The 19,340-nt window shown below is 44.8% G+C and overlaps 1 protein-coding gene and 1 long non-coding RNA gene across 2 annotated transcripts in view; one reads left to right on the top strand and one right to left on the bottom strand.

Moving 5' to 3' along the window:
• The window catches only part of EXTL3 (exostosin like glycosyltransferase 3), a 78,654-nt gene that overhangs the window by 19,132 nt on the left and 40,182 nt on the right, over positions 1-19,340 (top strand). The window contains 1 exon segment of the mRNA XM_010370904.2: positions 18,332-18,423. The gene's annotated coding sequence lies outside the window, so the exon portion shown is untranslated.
• LOC104668243 lies at positions 2,914-6,079 on the bottom strand. The gene is made up of 3 exons (XR_748796.2): positions 5,856-6,079; positions 3,918-4,514; positions 2,914-2,991 (listed from the first exon to the last, which is right to left on the bottom strand). It is a non-coding gene; the product is annotated as an uncharacterized LOC104668243 (long non-coding RNA).

Below are 19,340 nucleotides of genomic sequence, written 5' to 3'. Positions count from 1 at the left end.
ATGGTGGTGGTGGTGGGGAGGAGGCGGGGAGTGTGGGAATAATTGGCAACTCTACAATAATCATGGAGCTGATGTTCAAGGGAGATTAAAGGTGTCTTACTTTGAGTGCCAATTATTATTATTATTATTATTTTTGAGACGGAGTCTCGCTGTCACCCAGGGTGGAGTGCAGTGGCTGGATCTCAGCTCACTGCAAGCTCCGCCTCCCGGGTTCACGCCATTCTCCTGCCTCAGCCTCCCGAGTAGCTGGGACTCCAGGTGCCCGCCACCTCGCCCGGCTAGTTTTTGGTATTTTTTAGTAGAGACGGGGTTTCACCGTGTTAGCCAGGATGGTCTCGATCTCCTGACCTCGTGATCCACCCGTCTCGGCCTCCCAAAGTGCTGGGATTACAGGCTTGAGCCACCGCGCCCGGCCTTGAGTGCCAATTATTTAATTTTTTTAAGACATGGTCTCGCTTTGTCACTCAGGGTGGAGTGCAGTGGTGCAATCATGGCTCACTGCAGCCTCGACTTCCTGGCTCAAGCGATCCTCCCACCTTAGCCACCTAAGTGTGCCACCATGCCAGGCTTTAAAAAATTTTTTTTAGAGACAGGGTCTTCCTTTGTTGCCCAGGCTGGTCAAACTCCTGGACTCAAGTGCTCCTCCCACACTGGCCTCCCAAAGTGCTGGGATTACAGGTGTGAGCCACAACACAAGCCCAATTATTTATTAAAAAAAAACCTTTTTATTGAAGGATGACATACATACAGAAAAGAAGATGTATGGGAAGTGTAAGCTTGATGAATGTGACAAACTGAACACACCTGTGAACCCAGCATCCAGCTCAAGAAATAGCATTATCACTGCCCAGATGGCCCCTTTTGTTCCCCTTACTTAAGACTCCATAAGAGTGAATTAGTTTTGCCTGTTTTTAAGCTTTCTATCAATGGAATCATATACTGTACACATTTTTGTGTGTCTGGATGCTTTTGTTTAACATTGGGAGAGTCAGCAATATTGTGTATATTTGTAGAACATTCATTCTTATTGCTGTATTCTGTGCATGCATACACTATACATATATACTTTTTTTTTTTTTTTTTTTGAGATGAAGTCTCGCTCTTTTACCCAGGCTGGAGTGGAGTGGCACGATCTTGGCTCACTGCAACCTTGGCCTGCCAGGTTCAAGCGATTCTGTTGCCTTAGCCTCCTGAGTAGCTGGGATTAGTCACATGCCATGACACCTGGCTAATTTTTGTATTTTTTAGTAGAGACAGGGTTTTACCATGTTGATTGGGCTGGTCTCAAACTCCTGACCTCAAGTGATCTGCTGGCCTCAGCCTGCCAAAGTGCTGGGATTACAGGTGTGAGCCATTGTGCGGTGTTATATTTTATATTTTGTTTATCTGGTCTACCTCTGATGGACATCTGGGTACTTTTCTGTTTTTGGGTAAATGGTGCTGCTGTGAGCTTTTGTTGATCATGTACACATTGCTGCTAAGTACTTTTACTGCCAGTGGCTTATACTAGGTATAATGAATTATCTTCCATCATGTGTAACTGAATTGATGGTCACTCATGAGTACTTATGAATACTGTTATGCTTTTTATCTGGTGACTTCTTTTTATGTGGTAACTTTGGTGTGAGGGCAGGGCCATGTTTTACACATTTTGCATACATAATAGAACCTTTCATATATTTCTATAGATGCTCAACTATTTGCTGATTGAATGAATGAACAAATGAATGGTGCGTGCCTCCCTCTTTTTTGGGAACAAGCTCTATTTACAGGTAAGGCCCCCAACTGTGATGTTTGGACCAGGATGACCTGCTGCTTGGCTAAAGCTGATTGATTAAAGGGGTGGACATGTGACCCAAGCTGGGCCAATGATGTCTCTCTTATGGGAGTTTAAAATTTGGAGCTGAAAGGAGAGTGGATGCTGCTGATGCTCGGTCCTTGTGATTGTGCTCCAGACAGAAGACCCACAGGCTCCTGCTGCTGGGTACCAAAGATTCAATGCATCCTGCTTTTCCTAATTTCTGGATGTGGATAAATATCTACACACGTTGCAGGGCTGGGTGCGGCGGCTGACGCCTGTAATCCTAGCACTTTGGGAGGTTGAGGTGGGCAGATTGCCTGAGCTAAGGAATTCAAGATCAGCCTGGGCAACATGGTGAAACCCCATCTCTACTAAAAATAAATTAGCCAGGCATGGTGGTGTGTGCTTGTATTCCCAGCGACTCAGGAGGCTGAGGCACAAGAACTGATTGAACCCAGAAGGCAGAGATCGCAGTGAGCCGAAATCACGCCACTGCACTCCAGCCTGTGTAACAGAGCCAGACTCTGTCTCCAAAAAAAAAAAAAAAAAAAAAAAATCTACATACGTGACTGTTAAACAACAATGCAAAACTATTTTGGATTCAGTTTCAAAATACAAAGTAGAGATAATAAGTGCTGTAAAATGTCAAAATATGGAGAGATGAGTGAAGACTCACTTCATTGTGCATACTGTTGCCTTGGCTTCCTTCTTGAGGACAGCTGCTGTGAACGTGACCCTATTTTCCAAGCCAGGATTTCAGTGTTAAGGGATGGGCCAGGAGGGGAGTTACGGGGATTTGGGAATGAGAATGGGATGTAGGTGTGAAACTGTAGAGGATCGATGGTAGAGATCCTACAAGTAAAGGCTTTAAGTTTTAGAAACTGATTGAATGTGAAGGTAAAGAGAGAAGTAAAAAATGATGCCAGGTTTTGAGTTTCTGGGTTAGGAAAGATAAAGGTAACTATTTTAAACAAGGACATTTGAGAAGTGCAAAGTGGGAAGGGATAAAGATGAGTTCAGTTTGGGATATATTAAATTTAAGGCCCTGGTGAGATAGCCAGATGAGCTCAAGAATTAGGAAGATTTGGAGTCCCAAGTGTCCTTTGCTCCACGCTCTGTGGTGTTTGTTGGACACCTTATTTATTTAGCTTCTTGAAGTCTCAGTTCCCTATCTGGCAGCCGATACCTCCCTGTAAGGATTGAAGTGAGACAGTGAATAAAAGGGTTTAGCTTATTGCCTGGCAATTAAGTATTCATAAAGTATATATTAATAGGGTGATGATGGTCCTGGGTGGTGGCTCACACCTGTATCCTAGCACTTTGGGAGGCCAAGACAGGCTGATTGCTTAAGCTCAGGAATTTGAGACCAGCCTGGTCAACATGGAGAAACCCCGTCTCTACAAAAAAAAAACAAAGCAAAACAAAACTTAGGCTGGGCGTGGTGGCTCATGTCTGTAATCCCAGCACTTTGGGAGGCCAAGGTGGGTGGGTCACTTGCAGTCAGGAGTTCGAGACCAACTCCATCTCTACTAAAAATGCAAAAATTAGCTGGACATGGTAGTGCGTGCCTGTAATCCCAGTTACTTGTGAGGCTGGGGCAGGAGAATCACTTGAACCCAGGAGGTGGAGTTTGCAGAGAGTCTAGATCACGCCACTGCACTCCAGCCTGGGCAAAAAGAGTGAGACTCCATCTCAAAACAAAACAAAAACAGAAAACAAAAATTAGGCACAGTGGCAGGGATCTATGGTCCCAGTTACTCCAGAGGCTGAGGTGGGAGGAACACGTGAGCCCAGGGACATTGGGGCTGCAGTGAGCTGTGATTGCACTACTACACTCCAGCATGGGTGACAGAGCAAGATCCTGTATCCAAAAAATAAAACAAGGATGATGATGATGACAGGAGGGTGTCCAGAGTGCTACTGGCAGCAGGGTCCCAAGCTCTGCTGTAAAGGACCAGCTTGCAGGTGGAGATGATGCAAGGAAATTGGCTGAAATTAGCAAGAAGAGAGTGTGAGGAGGAAAAAAGAAAGTAGCCCCAGCCATATCGTTGGCAGAGAACACAAGGTAGGAGAAGGAACAGGAGACAGAGAGGGGAGCAGGAGAGTGCAGGCTCACAAGATCAAAGCGGAGGAGGGCTCAGCAGCAGGTGAATATCCCTCTTCTTCCTAAAGCTTCATAATCTTTTTTTTTTCCTTCCCTAGACGAAGACTTGCTCTGTTGCCCAGGCTGGAGTGCAATGGCGCAATGTTGGCTCACTGCAACCTCTGCCTGTCAGGTTCAAGCGATTCTCCTGCCCCAGCCTCCCAAGTAGCTGGGATTATAGGTGTGCGCCACCACGCCCAGCTAATTTTTGTATTTTTGGTAGACAGGGTTTCACCATGTTGGCCAGGCTGGTCTCGAACTCCTGACCTCGTGATCCACCTGCCTGGGTCTCCCAAAATGCTGGGATTATAGGCGTGAGCCACCGTACCTGGCCAGCTTCATCATCTTTAAAAGCAAGTAAGTCAAAGTTAAGGGCAGCAATGTGTTAAGTTACTCCAACGTAAAAGAAGACAGTCCAACAGGTAGCAGGTACATGCACGTCCTCTCTCGCTAGTGTGGAGAAGAACCAAGGCCCGGTAGTTCTTCCGTTTTCTGTGGTATCTCCTCCCACACTGCCAAGCCCCTACCTGCTACGGGCGGGTACCTTTGGAGGAGAGCCAAATAGAGGAACTGTTAAAAAAAAAAGTAGAATTTATGATACCCAGGCAACACTCACTCCATTTTCATTTCCTGCAATGCTTCTGATTTTTAAACTTTGCCTCCTCCTCCTCTCTTGACTTTCCTCAACCAATTGGTAACAGTAAGGGGTTGCGTATGTACACATCTGATGGCGGTAAGACTTGGAAAGCGTTTGTTTATAGTAATCAAGAAGAAAGGACAGGAAAAGTGAACAGGAGAGGGGAGAGCAAGAGAAGGATAGGAAAAGGATCCGAGTAGGGACTGGTTTGGGGGTGGAGAGATGAAGAGTGTGCTCTAGAAAACAGGTTGCTATGGGTTTTTAAAGGTTTGTTTTGCAAACGTCATCCTTAGCCCAAGCTGTCCCCCGTGGGCATCAGTCTTCACCGTTTTCTCAGCCTCCTCGCTGGAGCACTGGGCCTGGGCTCCAGCAGGAAGGGCAAGTGGATAAGGTCGGCAGCTGCGAGCCTGTCTCTGGGGTGCAGTTCTTCTAAAGGCAGCCGACCACCCAAGCGCAGGGCCAGAAGCCAGCCTGGCCGGGCTCCACCCGGCTTCTCCAGGCCCTGTGTTTGGGGTTCCCTGGCGAGGAAACCCTGAAGTAGAAGCCCTGTGTTCTGGGTATTAAAAACATTAAAAAAAAAAAAAAAAAAAAAAAAAAGTTGAGACAAATTTGATCGTAGCTCATTCTGCAGTTACAGGTTTTAAAAGCTGGTTTCTAAGTTAAGCAGGTGACCAGATAGGGTGCCTGCTCCCATCCCCATCCTGTTCCATTATCCAAGAGGTCTTGTCCTGATTTCGCCAAGTGTGGAAACACACAGTTACGTGTTCCTTGGGACTGTGGAAAATGTGCACTTTGGGGCTCACAGGGGCTGGCTCTTCAGCATTGACACGGTGTCCTTCTTTCCTGTCTTGTTTTGGTGATCATCTCACATGACTGGATTAACCTGTTGTTTTTGCAAAGCCCCAGGATTTTCCTAAGCGTCCAAGCCGTCCGGCCTTGTCTTTGTTATGAAATAGTCAAAGGGCTTCAAAACCGCAGGCCGTTGCCGCGCACGGCGCCCGCCCTTGGAGGCCTTTTCTCTGGGGATGGAGTTTTAGATTTCAGGAGTTTGTGACTTGACTTTTCCTGGGCCGGCGTTACTGCGGAATCGGCGGTGGCTCGGGAGTCAGACCCGGTTCCCGCGCCGCCGGGAGCATCCTCCCTGCCCTCCGCGGTCGGGTCTTCTCGACGGGGCCTGGCGGCCTTTGCAGTATGCGGGTTGCGAGGCTCCGAAGGCGGCCGGCGCGGCCCCGGCACCTCCCACAATCCCCGGCGCCCGGCCTCGCGCCCCTGACCCGGGTGTCACCGTGGCGCTGCGGGAGGCCTCGGCGGTCTTCGGACGCGGTCGGGAAAGTGGAGAGCGCGTGCCCGCGTCCGCGCCCCCGCTCGCGAACGCCGGCTTCGGCCATTTCCGGCGCGGCGCCCTTCGGCAAGTTCCGCAGTCGTCTGTCGGAAATGGCTGCCGGCCGGCAGGGGGAGCGGCGGATTCGGCGCGGCCTGGAAGGCGGGCGGCCGGCAGCCGGAGCGGCTTCTGGGACGCCGACTTTCGCGCAGGCAGCGGCAGCGGCGGCGGCAGGTCCCTAAGCTGGAAGCCGGTAGGACTGCTAGCCGTGCGTGAGCCCGAGGAGCGGGGGCCGCGCCCGGAAGGGCTCGTGGGAGGGTGCTGGGGCTGGCCCCGAGCGCTGGGGACGCGGCGGGAGGAACCTGGTCGGCGGTGCCCTGGGGAGGCTGCTGCCCGGCGGCGGGAGGCGTGCAGCCTCCGAGCGGAGTAGGCCTGCCCAACGGCTCAGGGGCCCGGGGAGAGGCCGCCAGGCCCTCGGCCGGCAGCGAGGAAGGCTAACGGGTCCCTGGGCTGGGGCACCCCCTCCCCGCCCCCACACGCCCTCTCTCGCCCCAGTTTGGGCTGCTCGGGACCCGCCTCCACCTCTTTTCTTGCAAGCTCGGTTGCAGCTATTGAGCTTCCTCTGCTCCCTAAAGCCCTCCATCCTCTGTGGCTCGCTGCGTTTGTCCGGCTGCTGGCCCGGAGCATCTTCTGTCGGCGGAGGCGCAGCCCCGGACTACCCCCCACCCCTTCCCGTGCACACCTTCCCACATCTGCCCCCTGCTTCTACACGCAGTCGCCTGCTGCCCTCCCCGCTGGCTCTTTTTGCCGGGCTCGCCTCTTTTCAGGAGCCACAGTCAGAGGAGCCGCTTCCTGTCCGAGGGTCCAAGTGCTGCAGGACCCTGGCTCCCAGGCCCAGCTGCCCTAGAGCCGGCCTCGCGCTGCACGGGCGGGACCGGACGGGGCTGCGCGGGGCGTGTGTGCGCGGCGGAGCTCCGAGCCCAGCGATGGGGACAGCACCTATTCCGAGCCCCTCGAAGGCGAGGCAGGGTTGCCCGGTTGCTGATGGGTGCTGCTTTCTCTTCCCCACATTGAGCGAGAGGTTCGGCTCCTTTTATTAATAAAATCTGTGTGGCTCTCAGAAGACTTAAATTTTGTGGATTTTGCCCCTCCCCCGCCACCCGCACCACCCCACCCCCGCCCTTCCCCGCAACCTGGATTGTTTTGCTTCCCCTTTTAAAAACTCTAAAAGCTTCATCAAGTCCTCTTGGTTCGACTCCTTTGGTGGAGGAGGAAGCGCAGAACACCACCACATGTCCATTTTTTCCCCCATATGTGATTTACTTAAGAGGCGTCTTTAGCATTTCTTGTCACTTTGTCCTATTCTTTGTCCAATTTAGGTAGCTTCACTTTTACTGGCTGAGCTCCCCGTGTGTTCTTTTGTTTTTAAAGGCTTTGTGTGTTGCAGCCATGCAGACTCTGCAGTGTTCTGTATTTTGTTCGGCAGCGAGTCCTGCATTCTGATACAGTGACTATCTGTGACCTGTGTGCTGGTATAGTAACAACGGGGCACAGAGTCTGGAGCGAAGCGAAGCCTTTTCAGCGACTTGCTATTTAGCAGAGGGACTTTTAAGTATTTTGTGATGAACGAACTGTTTTCTTAAACTGTTATTTGGTGTGTTAAAAATACCTTATCCTGTGGGAATTTCCCATTCTTTTGCCTGTGGGGGGCCCGAAGAATCATAAGAACTCACGAGCATGAGAGAATCTAGCTTAACTAAATGCTTTCTGGAGGAGTCGGAATTGTGGCTCTTCTGACTTCCGGAAATGTGTTTAATATCCAGATGTGAGGGGCATACCTACCTAACAAGTGATTGACAGGCATATGTCTGTATCCCTCCACCTCTGGCTTTTCTAGTGGGGGGACAGCCCTGTTAAGATTTGGTGTGTAGTTGGGATCTTTCAGTGATTAGGCCACAGTTTTGATCTTGGAGTAAAAAGATTTTAAGTGAACAGTTTGGAGACAAGTAAGTCAGGGGCCAGGCTGAGCATGGGAAATGTATTTTTAGGAGAGAGGGCAAGTCCAGAGGGTGGTTTGAAGCCAGCAGAAGAATGTCTTAGACTAGACAGAGACCGGTTCTTTTCCGCAGGACCCTAGGCCAGCTGTGGATTGGAGGGTTATGGGTGATGAGGGGGTGCAGGAGTGATGCGGAGTCCCTGTCCCAGTTGAGACTGGTGGTCTTCTGGAGGACGGTGGGAGGGATTCCCTATTGTAGACTCTGACTCTGGTGTTAGGAGAAAAAATGAAGGTCCCACCAGATCTACTCTTGGTAAAGTTCGAGTGCCTTGGCACGTTACTGTAGAGTGAGGCAAGGAATATGAAACCAGGACCTTTCAAAACGTCTTAAAACTGCCCACTCCATTCGCTGGTTATTAAGTTTAGCTCAGAAAACTTCTGTTAACATATTTCTGTTTTATTTTTGTTACCTCTTCATTTCGGCAACTATCATTTCGAAGACTTTCAGTGATAGGGCAGTTGACTAAGAGGGAAGAAAGGATTTTTCACTTTCTTGGAGGTTTCATGGAAATAGCATAGCCCAGGCAGAGTGAGTTTATGAGCTCCCGAGGGACAGAGGTGGGCTCACCTGTAAGCTTCATCTTTTCTTTTCTTGGCGGAATCAGTTGCACAGTCCTTTTAAATTTTCAATCATTCAGACCTCTTGGGTGATGTTACTAGGGAGAAGAGAAGCAGGATTTAAAAAACCTGTGATCTCGAAAATAGAAGAGGAATGTGGAGACTCATTACTAACATACTTCCTTCTCCCACACTTAGGCCATAAAGTGCAGTGTAGGATACTACTCACACCCAAATGACCCATTAAAAGTCTAGAAGTGGAGCCATGGGAAGATGAACTGTAGAGTCTGTTGGAGAGTGAAAGCATCATATACATAATATATAAGAATGCCCACTATATGCAGCCATACAAACGGAATCCATAACGGAGTGAGCAAAGCTGTATTCCAGTGAAACTTTATCTACAAAAGCAGACAGCTGCCACTTGGCGGGTGCCTGCCTTAGAGCGCCACCCCTCACACACACATGCCTTTCCTTTGGTATATTCCTTCATTTGGCTGTGTCCAGTACCTTTTGGACTGGTCAATAACATTAATGGTTAACGTCCTGAATGTTTGCTTTGTTGACTGCTTTCCCTTTCAAACCTCTTCTCCAACTTACTTTTAAATGTTTTTTCAGCAATTTTGATGTACTCTTTCCAGCATGGCTTCCTTCCTTTGTTTTTCTTTTCTTTTTTCTTTGAGACAGTCTCGCTTTTTTCACCCAGGCTGGAGTGCAATGGCATGATCTCAGCTGACTGGAAACTTCCGCTTCCCAGGTTCAAGTAATTATCCTGCCTCAGCCTCCCGAGTAGCTGGCATTACAGGTGCACGCCACCACACCCGGGTAATTTTGTATTTTCAGTAGAGATGGGGTTTCACCATGTTGGCCAGGCTGGTCTTGAACTTCCACCTACCTTGGCTTCCCAAAGTGCTGGGATTATAGGCGTGAGCCGCAGCATCCGGCTTCCTTTGTTTCTGAAATAGAGCTGTAAAATATAAAAAGCACAGTGGCTTCAAATGCAGAAAATAGTTGATGGGATCCCAAATTATTAATGGAGTCTGTGGAAAATTAAGAGGGGCCTTAAGGAAAGCCTTATGCTTGAAATCTTGGAGGTGAAACGAGAAGGAGGTCTTGGGAATGGCCTTGCTGCCTTGAGTAGATAGGGTGGTGAAATTTTCCCCACAGTAAAACATGTTTTTGTGCTTTCTGAGAGCAAGACAATTGTCAGTCAGTGAGGGCCTAGAGTCTAAAAGGATCTTTGAGGTCATCTGGTCTAACCCCTTAATTTATGAGTTAACAAAGGATAAGGAGCTTGTGAGTCAAGAAGGAGGAATTGGGAAGTTAGGGGACCTGATGAATCAGAAAGATGGTAATGATGATGGGATGGTAAAGCATCTCAAGCTGAATTCACCCACGAGGGGTGAAGGAGGATGCCCGAGTCATAAGTTGATTTAAGGCTGGGCACAGTGGCTCACACCTGTGATCCCAGCACTCACCTTGAGTCCAGGAGTTCAGGATCAGCTTGAGCAACATCATAGTAAGACCCCGTCTCTTAAAAAAAAAAAAAAAAGCCAAAAACTGATTTATGCATGGCTTAGCAAACTTGCCTCACTTTCCCTGTCTCATTCAGGGAGGCCCAGGGCACTAACGACATCAATTGTATGCCTCCACAGCATAAAATAAAAATCATGTGTTTTGGAGAAGCGGAAAGCGTTAAGAGATTACTTTATACTCTAGGCACTTGTATACTAAGTTGACTGTTCTGAGAATAAGTTAGCAAAATCCATCTGAAGACCGTATTTAAAAACCTTGTTTCTGCATCTCTACCCAGCCCTTATGAAAATGATGCATCTCATTTTAGGAGGGAGAGTGAGAAAGATAGGAAGAATGCAGAAATCACCTATAATTTCACAATCTAGAAGTGCCTCTGTTGGTGCTTTTGCTTCTGTTTTTCTATTCAGAAATATATACATATGCATTTTAAACTTGTTATATGGCATAATATGGCTTTGAATCTGTATTTTTCCGGTTAACATTATATTGTGAACACATCTTTTCATTTTATTTAAAACCATTGAAAAGCTTCCTAATGGTATGATAGTCATATCAGCGACAGTCACACATTGTTTAACTTTGCTCCTAGTCTTGGACATTTAATTTATATATTTTATATAGATGATAAAGAATAATGAGGTGATTGCATCTTTATATACAAACCTTGCTCACCTAAAATACATTCCTAGAAAGTGAAATTGCTGAATCAGAGATAAGAAAATTTTGAAGGTTTTTTTCTTACAAATGGCAAATTACTTTTCAGTTTACCTTTTTACTGACACAAGAGTACCTGCCACATTGTGGCAACCAGCATAGTTCAGAGTTGTACTGTACTTTAATCACTTTATTTTAATGTTTTAGTATGAACATTTTGGAAGTTAAGTCTTTTTTCTCACTCATGATTCTTTAAGAATAATTTCTGGGATAGAATTACAGGGAAAGAGGACAGGCACAGTTTCAGTGTTTCTATTACTGCCAACTTGTGCTCCAGAAAGGTGTGCCAATTTGCAATCCCAGCAGCCAAGTGTGGGAATGTTTACCCTGGATCCTGCTTAGCACCAGATATTATAATTTTACGATTCTTTGATGATTTATTAGTGGAAAATACCACAATATCTTGTTTGAAATGTGCGTTTCTTTGATCGCTAGGAAGGTTAAATATATAAACCTGTTTATCACTTGAACCCTTTTTTGTGTAACTTCTTGTTTATATCCGTTGACCACTGTTGATTGCCTTCTTAAAATTCTGTCATATTGCGCAGGCTTCCCAGTTTTTAATCAAATTTAAGCTTTTTGTCCCTTCTGAATACATAGAATCCTTTGATTCTTATAGAGTCAAACCTGTTGAATATTTCTGGATTTTAATTTTGCTTGGATTCCTGGAAAAGTGGCTATACTTAACTTGAGATGAAATTACATGTATGTTTTCCTTTTCTTGTTACAGTTCATTTATTATAATTAACTCTTGAATGCATCTGGAACTTATTTTTGGATTTGGTTTGTCATGCAGTAATCTGACTTTTTTTTTCCAAGTAGATGTGTCACATTATTTATTGAAAAATGTAATGAGGTGTTTTTTAAAAAAGATTGCAACAAGGTAATATTTTTAATTACAAAAGTAATACATATTGATTGTAAAATGAATTAAGACAAAATGAATCCTCTAAGTAAACAAATGGTAGATAAGTGAGAAGCAGTATACAGGGCTGTAGGTGATACAGACCTGGATTTGTAACTTGGTTGCTGTATTGCATTGAACAAGTTTCCTAGCCTCAGTGATATGCCACTGCTTCATCGGTGAAGTGGGAATGACAGTAATCCCATGTGGCTGATTGAAATGAGATAATATGTGTGAAGTGTGTTATCTAGAGTACTGTGCCTAGCACACTGTAAATATAAATCAGTAGCAATTATGATGAAGCCCTCTTCTCCCCATCTTCCAAGGGTGTGTGGTGCATTGTAGTGCGGACTCTCTGCATTAGCTAAGGGATGGTGCTGTTTGTCTTCCTTAGCGGTCTTCAATTACATTGATTCAGTTGCCATCAATCTGAATCTCCATTACTATCAGTTCTTCATTAGACCAATCGTTTTGGAGTTAGGGTTGTGTGCTCTGCATTAAAATCACCTGGGAACTTTGTCAAACTGCAGGGGTTTGGCCCCCACACCTAGGAATTCCGATTTAGTTAAAGTAGCTCGGGTCACCGTTTATTATTTGAAAAAATTCTTAAGTGGTGAATCTGATTTTTACACCTAGTTAAACTGACTGGTAAGACAATACGATTTGGATTTGTGGGACATTAGCAAACTAGTGGGAAGGGAAACAGATAAGGCAATGGCATAATTTTCAAATTGAGGACTTAGCGAGTTGAGACTTCTGGGCTCAGGTTTGTTGCCAAATAGATGACTTAGGGTAATCAATAGCCTCATTTTCCTTTTTAGTATCTATATATTGAGCAGCGGAAGGAATGCACACCACTTATTGATGAGTTGCTTTTGTAGTTTGTGATTTGTCTGCTAGTGGTGTTTGTGGAACACCTCGGGATTTAGAAATCTGCTCTTAAGCCCAAAGAATAACTTGTTTTCCTTTTCTAACAGCCATAAGGGTGGCTCAAACTCCGGTTCTCTGGTTGCATCATAATCTTCACTCTCGAGTCAGTAGGTCAAGGCACAACCAGTTTTTCACACTTCATTTTGTTTTTTAATTGCTGAGGATGTTCTAGTTCCCTTTTTTTGATCCAGGCTAAGTTATCCAGTAAGAAACCACTGTGGTCATTGGATTGTGAAAACATAGGGCCTTGGTCTCCTGTAACTTGGGAAGTGTCTATATGTAGTTCTTACAGTTTACTCTTTATCTACAATTAGCTTCCCTGGGAAGTGCCTTTTTTTTTTAAACAGAAGACAAATCAGTGATAGCATTGGGAAATGTGTTTTAGTGCTTATTAACGTACTTCCTGACTTCACGAACTAGGTACTGTCTTGCCTTGACAGGCTGTTTGTCATGCCTGTACTTAGTAAGGAAATCAGGAAATGATTTTTTTTTGGGTTGTTAGTACTTAAAAACAAAACAATCCTCTGAAATACTGCTTTCAACGACGTCATTGAAATGGTTTCCTGTGGAGAACTCTCTTTACCTAATTGGAAGAGCTCCTGGTGATGGCAGCAATGGCAGCAGCGTGCAGACAGCTCTGTAGAACCCGCACCTGGGTTGTCATGGAGTTCTGCCACTTGATGGGCCTATTTTGACCTAAATGAAAAAGAGAAAATAGTACTATAAGCACAGATATACAGGTGGGTCAAAGGCACACTGGCAAACATATTTTGCTCTAAGTCTGCTATTCTCTTTAGCAGGTAGATACTTTGAATATAGTGTTGACTTTCGGTTTTGGAGGAATATTATGTGTTTTTTTTTTTTTTTTTTTTGAGACGGAGTCTCACTCTGTCGCCGGGGCTGGAGTGCAGTGGCCGGATCTCAGCTCACTGCAAGCTCCGCCTCCCGGGTTCCCGCCATTCTCCTGCCTCAGCCTCCTGAGTAGCTGGGACTACAGGCGCCCGCCACCTCGCCCGGCTAGTTTTTTGTATTTTTTAGTAGAGACGGGGTTTCACAGTGTTAGCCAGGATGGTCTCGATATCCTGACCTCGTCATCCGCCCGTCTCGGCCTCCCAAAGTGCTGGGATTACAGGCTTGAGCCACCGCGCCCGGCCTATTATGTGTTTCAATTGTAATTATTATTCGTGGTTACAGTGGAGTAGCAGTGATATGGAGAATGTAAAAATACACATGATAGGCATGTGTGTGTGCCTGCTTGCATTGTTACTTGAATTAATATAGACAGTGTAACATAATTAAGGCATTAAAGGTATGAGCCTTACAGTCAGCTTGCTTTGGTTTGAATTCAAGTTTCACCACATAACAAGGGTGACTTACGGCTAATTACCCTCTGTGCTTTGGTTTCCTCATGTACAGAGCAGGAATAACAGTAAACCCACTTCACGAGATTGTTGTGGGGATTAAGTGAGTGTGTTGAGGAATATGTGGTAATAGGTTTAACCCGGCATATAGTGAGCATTCAATACCTGTTAGCTATTATCATAGTTATTGAAGATATTAGAGGCCATTGAAGGTTTCACTGGGAACATCTGGAAAGCGTCTAGCCTCTCTGTTCTCGCCCTGTTCGCCCTTCATACCTTCCACGTGGAAGGCATAATAGCCAGATGAGCAGTGACTCCATTCTTCCCCGTTGCACCTCCTGTCTCTCCAGGTGAGTGTTTTAGTGTAGTTTAACTTTTTTTCTTTCTTTCGGAGCTGCATTGTAGTCTGATAATTTTCTGCATATAAAATTATACAGATTTATTAAAAGACACGAAAGAAGACCTAAATAGAGACATATCCCAGATCCGCAATGGGAAGTTTCAATATCAGTGTTTTTGTTTTACAAGGAGAAAAGTCAAGTCCGTAGGATGGTTGTTATATCAACAAACTCTTGAAAGCAAGGCCATGAGTAATGTTCCTGCTGATAACCGCAGTTTGCTATTGAGATAAGGGATGCGAGAGGAGGAGGGCCCTGGTACTTGGAGGTGGAGGGGCGAGAAGGTGAAGGGGAACACCAGCACGTGCATAGTTCTGGATTGGAACTCTGAGCCCCGACTTCTCAGCCCACTGCTCAGACTCTGGAACAGAGTGATTACATTGTAGCTTTCCAGGGCTACAGCTTGCTTCAGCCCTTCAGTGAATAGCTAGCAGATAGAGACTTCTACTTTGCATTTGTCAGCAAAAATGTCTGATAAGGGAAAAGAGTAAAGGTAGAACGCTGGCCACAATCTGAATGATAAATCTCTGTATACAACTATTTTAATTTTTTTCCCCCTGGAGAAGACACTGTCATGATCCCCTTCTAGTCATAGAAGATGTGCTTACTGCCACTGGACCTTTGACGTGTAGATGGCTGTGTTGCTGGCCACTGGAAAAAGGATATCAGGAGGGAGGTGAAGATGGGAAAAGTAAATTTGAGAGTCAGCCAATCGGGGGCTAACCAAAGTTCACTGGCAAGTTCTGGGAGGTGAAGGCAGAGAAGAGGTCGAGGACAAGCCTGCGGGAACAGCTACATTTGGGGAGCAGTGAAAAGGGGTCAGAGAAAGAGAACCAGGAGAGGGCATGGGCAGGAAGTGTAAAATGCAGACTGACTTACTATGAGGTGCACAGCATGGGTGAGAATGCAAGACACTTTGATAGGAGAAATGAAGGTGTAAGTGGAGAGACTTTTTAATGCTTCTGGATAGGATTAACTATATTAAAATACTTAAGACTTCCCTACTTAAATGCAATATAATGGGATTCTTTTTATATATTGCTGAATTCTGTCCCTAATATTGTGTTGAGTTTTTTTGTGTCTATATTCATGAGAGATTTTTTTGTAGTTTTCTTTGTTTTTTTTTTTTTTTTTTTTTTGTTTTTTGTTTTTTTTTTTTTGAGACAGTCTTGCTCTGTCACCCAGGTGTGATCTCACCTCCCCCCTCAGCCTTTCGAGTAGCTGGGACCATGCCTGGCTAATTTAATTTTTTTTTTTTTTTTTTTTTTTTTTTGGTGGAGATGGTGGGGTCTCACTGTGTTGCCAGGGCTGGTCTCAGGCCATCCTCTCCCCTCAGCCTTCCGGAGTGCTGGGATTATAGATGTGATCCGCAGTGCCTGGCTTGTGGTGTTCTTTTTTTTTTAGTACTGTCTTTGGCTTTGGTGTCAGGGCAATGCTAGGTTTGTAAAATGAACTGGGAAGTGTTCCTTCCTCTGGAAGAGACAGCGTTTAGTTTTCTTTAAATGTTTAGTAGAATTCTTCAGTGAAATCATCTGGGACTGGAGATTTCTTTTTTGGGATTTTTAAAAGTATGAAGTCAATTTACTTAGTAGTTATAAAATGAATTCAGATTATTCCCTATTGGATGAGTTGTGGTACTTTGTGTTTTCCAAGGAGTTGGTCCATTTCACTGAAGTGTGTAGAGTTGTTTGTGGCCTGCAGTGACAGTCCCTGTTTCATTCCTGTTATTGGAAATTTGTGTCTTTTCCCTTTTTTCTTTGTCACTCTTGCAGGTTTGTCAAACCAGTGACAAACCTCTTTGTTTTCTTGCTTTTTCTCTTCTGCTTTTCTGTTTTTGATTTTGTTGATTTCTACTCTTTAGGTTTATTTTGTTTTTTTCTGGGTTCTTGAAGGAGGAGCATAGGTGATTGACTCGAGACTTTTCTTCAATATAAGAATTCATGCATACATTTTCCTCTAAGCACTGTTTTCGCCATGTTCCCTTTTTTTTTTTCCCTACCATCTATGATATCTTACTTAATTTGTGCAGTAACTCTGGCAGTAGGCAGAGATTTTCAGCCTCACTTTACAAAGGAGGAAATGAGCTCAGGGAGATTATGTAACATTCCGAAATTCTCAAGGCTGAGCTACGTCCTGAGCCAGGTAGTCTAGCTGCAGGTCCATATGGCCATCCAGCTGCTTCCTGGCTCTGAAGTTCTCTCTCTATAGTTTACAGTGTATTCAATACAATATATTATTTGTTAGTGGATTCATTAACATTATGTTGAGAGCCATGGGGAACACATTCAGTATGAGGTAGGAGGACTGGGTCCCAGCACAGCAGAGAGGGAGGATGAGTCAGGGAAGTAGATGGAACACTAAAAAAGCACAGCTTCACGGAAGTCCAGGGGAGAATTGAGAGTTTGTAGGATGAGGAAGTGATCAGGGATACGATTCATTTATTTAACAAATATTTATAGAGTGTGTACATGTGTGCGGGACACTGGGCTGGGTGCTGGCCACGCAGCAGTGATCCAAGCACAAAGGGTTCCTCCCCTTGAGGATTAGGCTTTGGTGCGGAAGGGAGGGAATTAAGAAATTAAAAGATACTAGGAAGTAAATCAGTGGGTCGGTGCCAGAGAGCATCAGGGAGTAAGAAAGGCAACTTTAAATGGGAATGCCAGGAAAGTTGAGACCTGAAGGATAAGAAAGAGTCTGCCAGGCAGAAGCCTGGGGAAAAACATTTCAGACGAAACAGGTGAGAGCGAGAAGCTTGGCATAGTTGAGGAAGTAAGAGGAGGCCAGTGTGGCCGAAGCTGAGAGAGCAAGGGGAACAGTGATGGTAACTGAGATGGGTCTGGGGGGCCCAGCAGTACACTGGGCAGCCTTGAAAATAGTGAGAGGGGAGGTGTGGTCTGACTCGCATTTCAAGATGGTCCTGGTCGCTGTGTGTGGAGTGCATTGTAGGGGCAGGAATGGAGGCCAGCTGGCAAGTTAAGCATGAAATGCTGTGGCAGGTGACGGAGAATGAATTAGACATGTACATTGTATATGGAGTAAAAAATCTGAAGGTGGCTCCTTATCATTATTTCAGTGACATTTATTTCTAGAGGCTGATATATTTATTGTCATTTTCCAGAAAATGACAGAAGCGATTCTGAGGGTATTCTTTTTCTTTTGGCTTGAAATAATTTAATTAGCTGTTTAGGAAGGAATGCTAATGCTATTGGACATGGACGATGCTTTTGCCTGGCTCCAGTAAAAGAGATGGGAATTTAGTGGGGATGCATTCTTTTGAATCACTGTTGAATTATTGGTTTCTGTGAGAATGTTTGTTTCTACTCTCAGCTCTGCTTATATGTAAGTTGGTAGCACTAGAAATATTACACTAAGTATAGTCAGTCTCCAAATGACTTTTTAAAAGCCCTGTTTAGACACTGTATGTAGTATCTTTTTGAATTTTTGGTATGAAAAATTTCAAACCTAGGCAAAAGCAGAGAGCCTGATATAATAAGCCCCCATGGGTACCCATCATTCATTGTCAACAGCAGTCAGCGCACGGCTGATCTTGGGTTCATTTCTACCTGCAAACACTTCCCGCCACCCTCATCCTGTTTGTTTTGAAGCAAATTCCAATAATATTTCATCTGTAAATATCTCAGTATATACTTTCAACAAGTAAGGACTTTTCCATATTTTAGTGTTTGGTTTTATTCCACCTTAGAGCACATAAATAGGTAACGTCTGTCTGGATGGTTTGCCTGCGAGAGTCCCCTTGTATACCACTTGTCGCAGTGTGTTTATTAAAAGTCTACCTTTCCACTTCAAAGAGTCTGTTTGGACAGTAAATTATTCGGTGACCTCATATACATGAGAGACATCTTTTCATAGGGGACAGTAAATAAGTTCTTTAATAGCACTTTCAGTATTGAGTATTTTTCTAATAGCGTGTCACTGTTCTATTTTTGTTTTTGTTTTATTTTTGTTAATCAGGAGAGCAAGCCCTGGAGGTTCACTCTTTCAAGAAATCATGTGCTGAGGTGTAATGCTACACAAGTCAGGAAAGAAGGATCCTGAAACACATGGTGAGGAAGGAATGAGTCAGCTGGATTGCGGTGTTTACACTTTCTTTTCTTTTTCTTCCATTCTGTTGTTTCTTGGTTACAATTTGGTCATAAGTGCAAAGATGGTTCTTCTGAAAGCAAGAGATTTAAACATTTGAATCACAAGGATAATGTAAATTAGAGTATTTGGTCAGCTGCTAATTATCCAAGTTTAGATTATCCAAATACTTAAAACTTATTAATTTTATCATCAACTTTAGGTCTGATTTGTCAGGTGTTCTTTCTAATGGACGAAGTGACTCACACCATCATTTCCCTCCTCTCATTCTTTGCTCTTAGCCAATTCTAATACCCTCTTTTCTTTCTTTCTTTTTTTTTTTTTTTAAGAGATGGAGTTTCACTCTTGTTGCCCAGGCTGGGGTGCGATTGAGCGATCTCTGCTCACTGCAACCTCCGCCTCCCGGGTTCAGGTGATTCTCCTGCCTCAGCCTCCTGAGTAGCTGGGATTATAGTTGCGTGCCACCACACCCAGCTAATTTTGTATTTTTAGTAGAAATGGGGTTTCGCCATGTTAGCCAGGCTGGTCTCAAACTCCTGACTTCAGGTGATCTACCCGCCTTGGCCTCCCAAAGTGCTGGGATTACAGGCGTGAGCCACCATACCTGGCCTAATGTCCCCTTTTCTTTAGAAATTGTTGTTATATTTTATTGACAGATTAAAATTTAATATCAAATGTTACAATGAAATCACATGTTACTTGAAAAAATGTTAGAATGTTTTAAGAAATCTTTATTCTGAAAAATAATTAAAATTATGTTTATAAAAATGGTAAAAAGGAGAGAAGACTCTTAGCACCTTTAATAGTTAAACATCTTTGACAGAGGTAGAGGCTAGAAAAAGTGGTTGTGCCTCTGTGAATTCCTACTCATTTTATGCTA

The sequence above is a fragment of the Rhinopithecus roxellana genome, chromosome 9 (assembly GCF_007565055.1).
Source record: "Rhinopithecus roxellana isolate Shanxi Qingling chromosome 9, ASM756505v1, whole genome shotgun sequence".
NCBI classification, from domain to species: domain Eukaryota; kingdom Metazoa; phylum Chordata; class Mammalia; order Primates; family Cercopithecidae; genus Rhinopithecus; species Rhinopithecus roxellana.
Note: the sequence above shows the minus strand (reverse complement) of the source record. Positions and strands in the feature narration are given on the sequence as shown.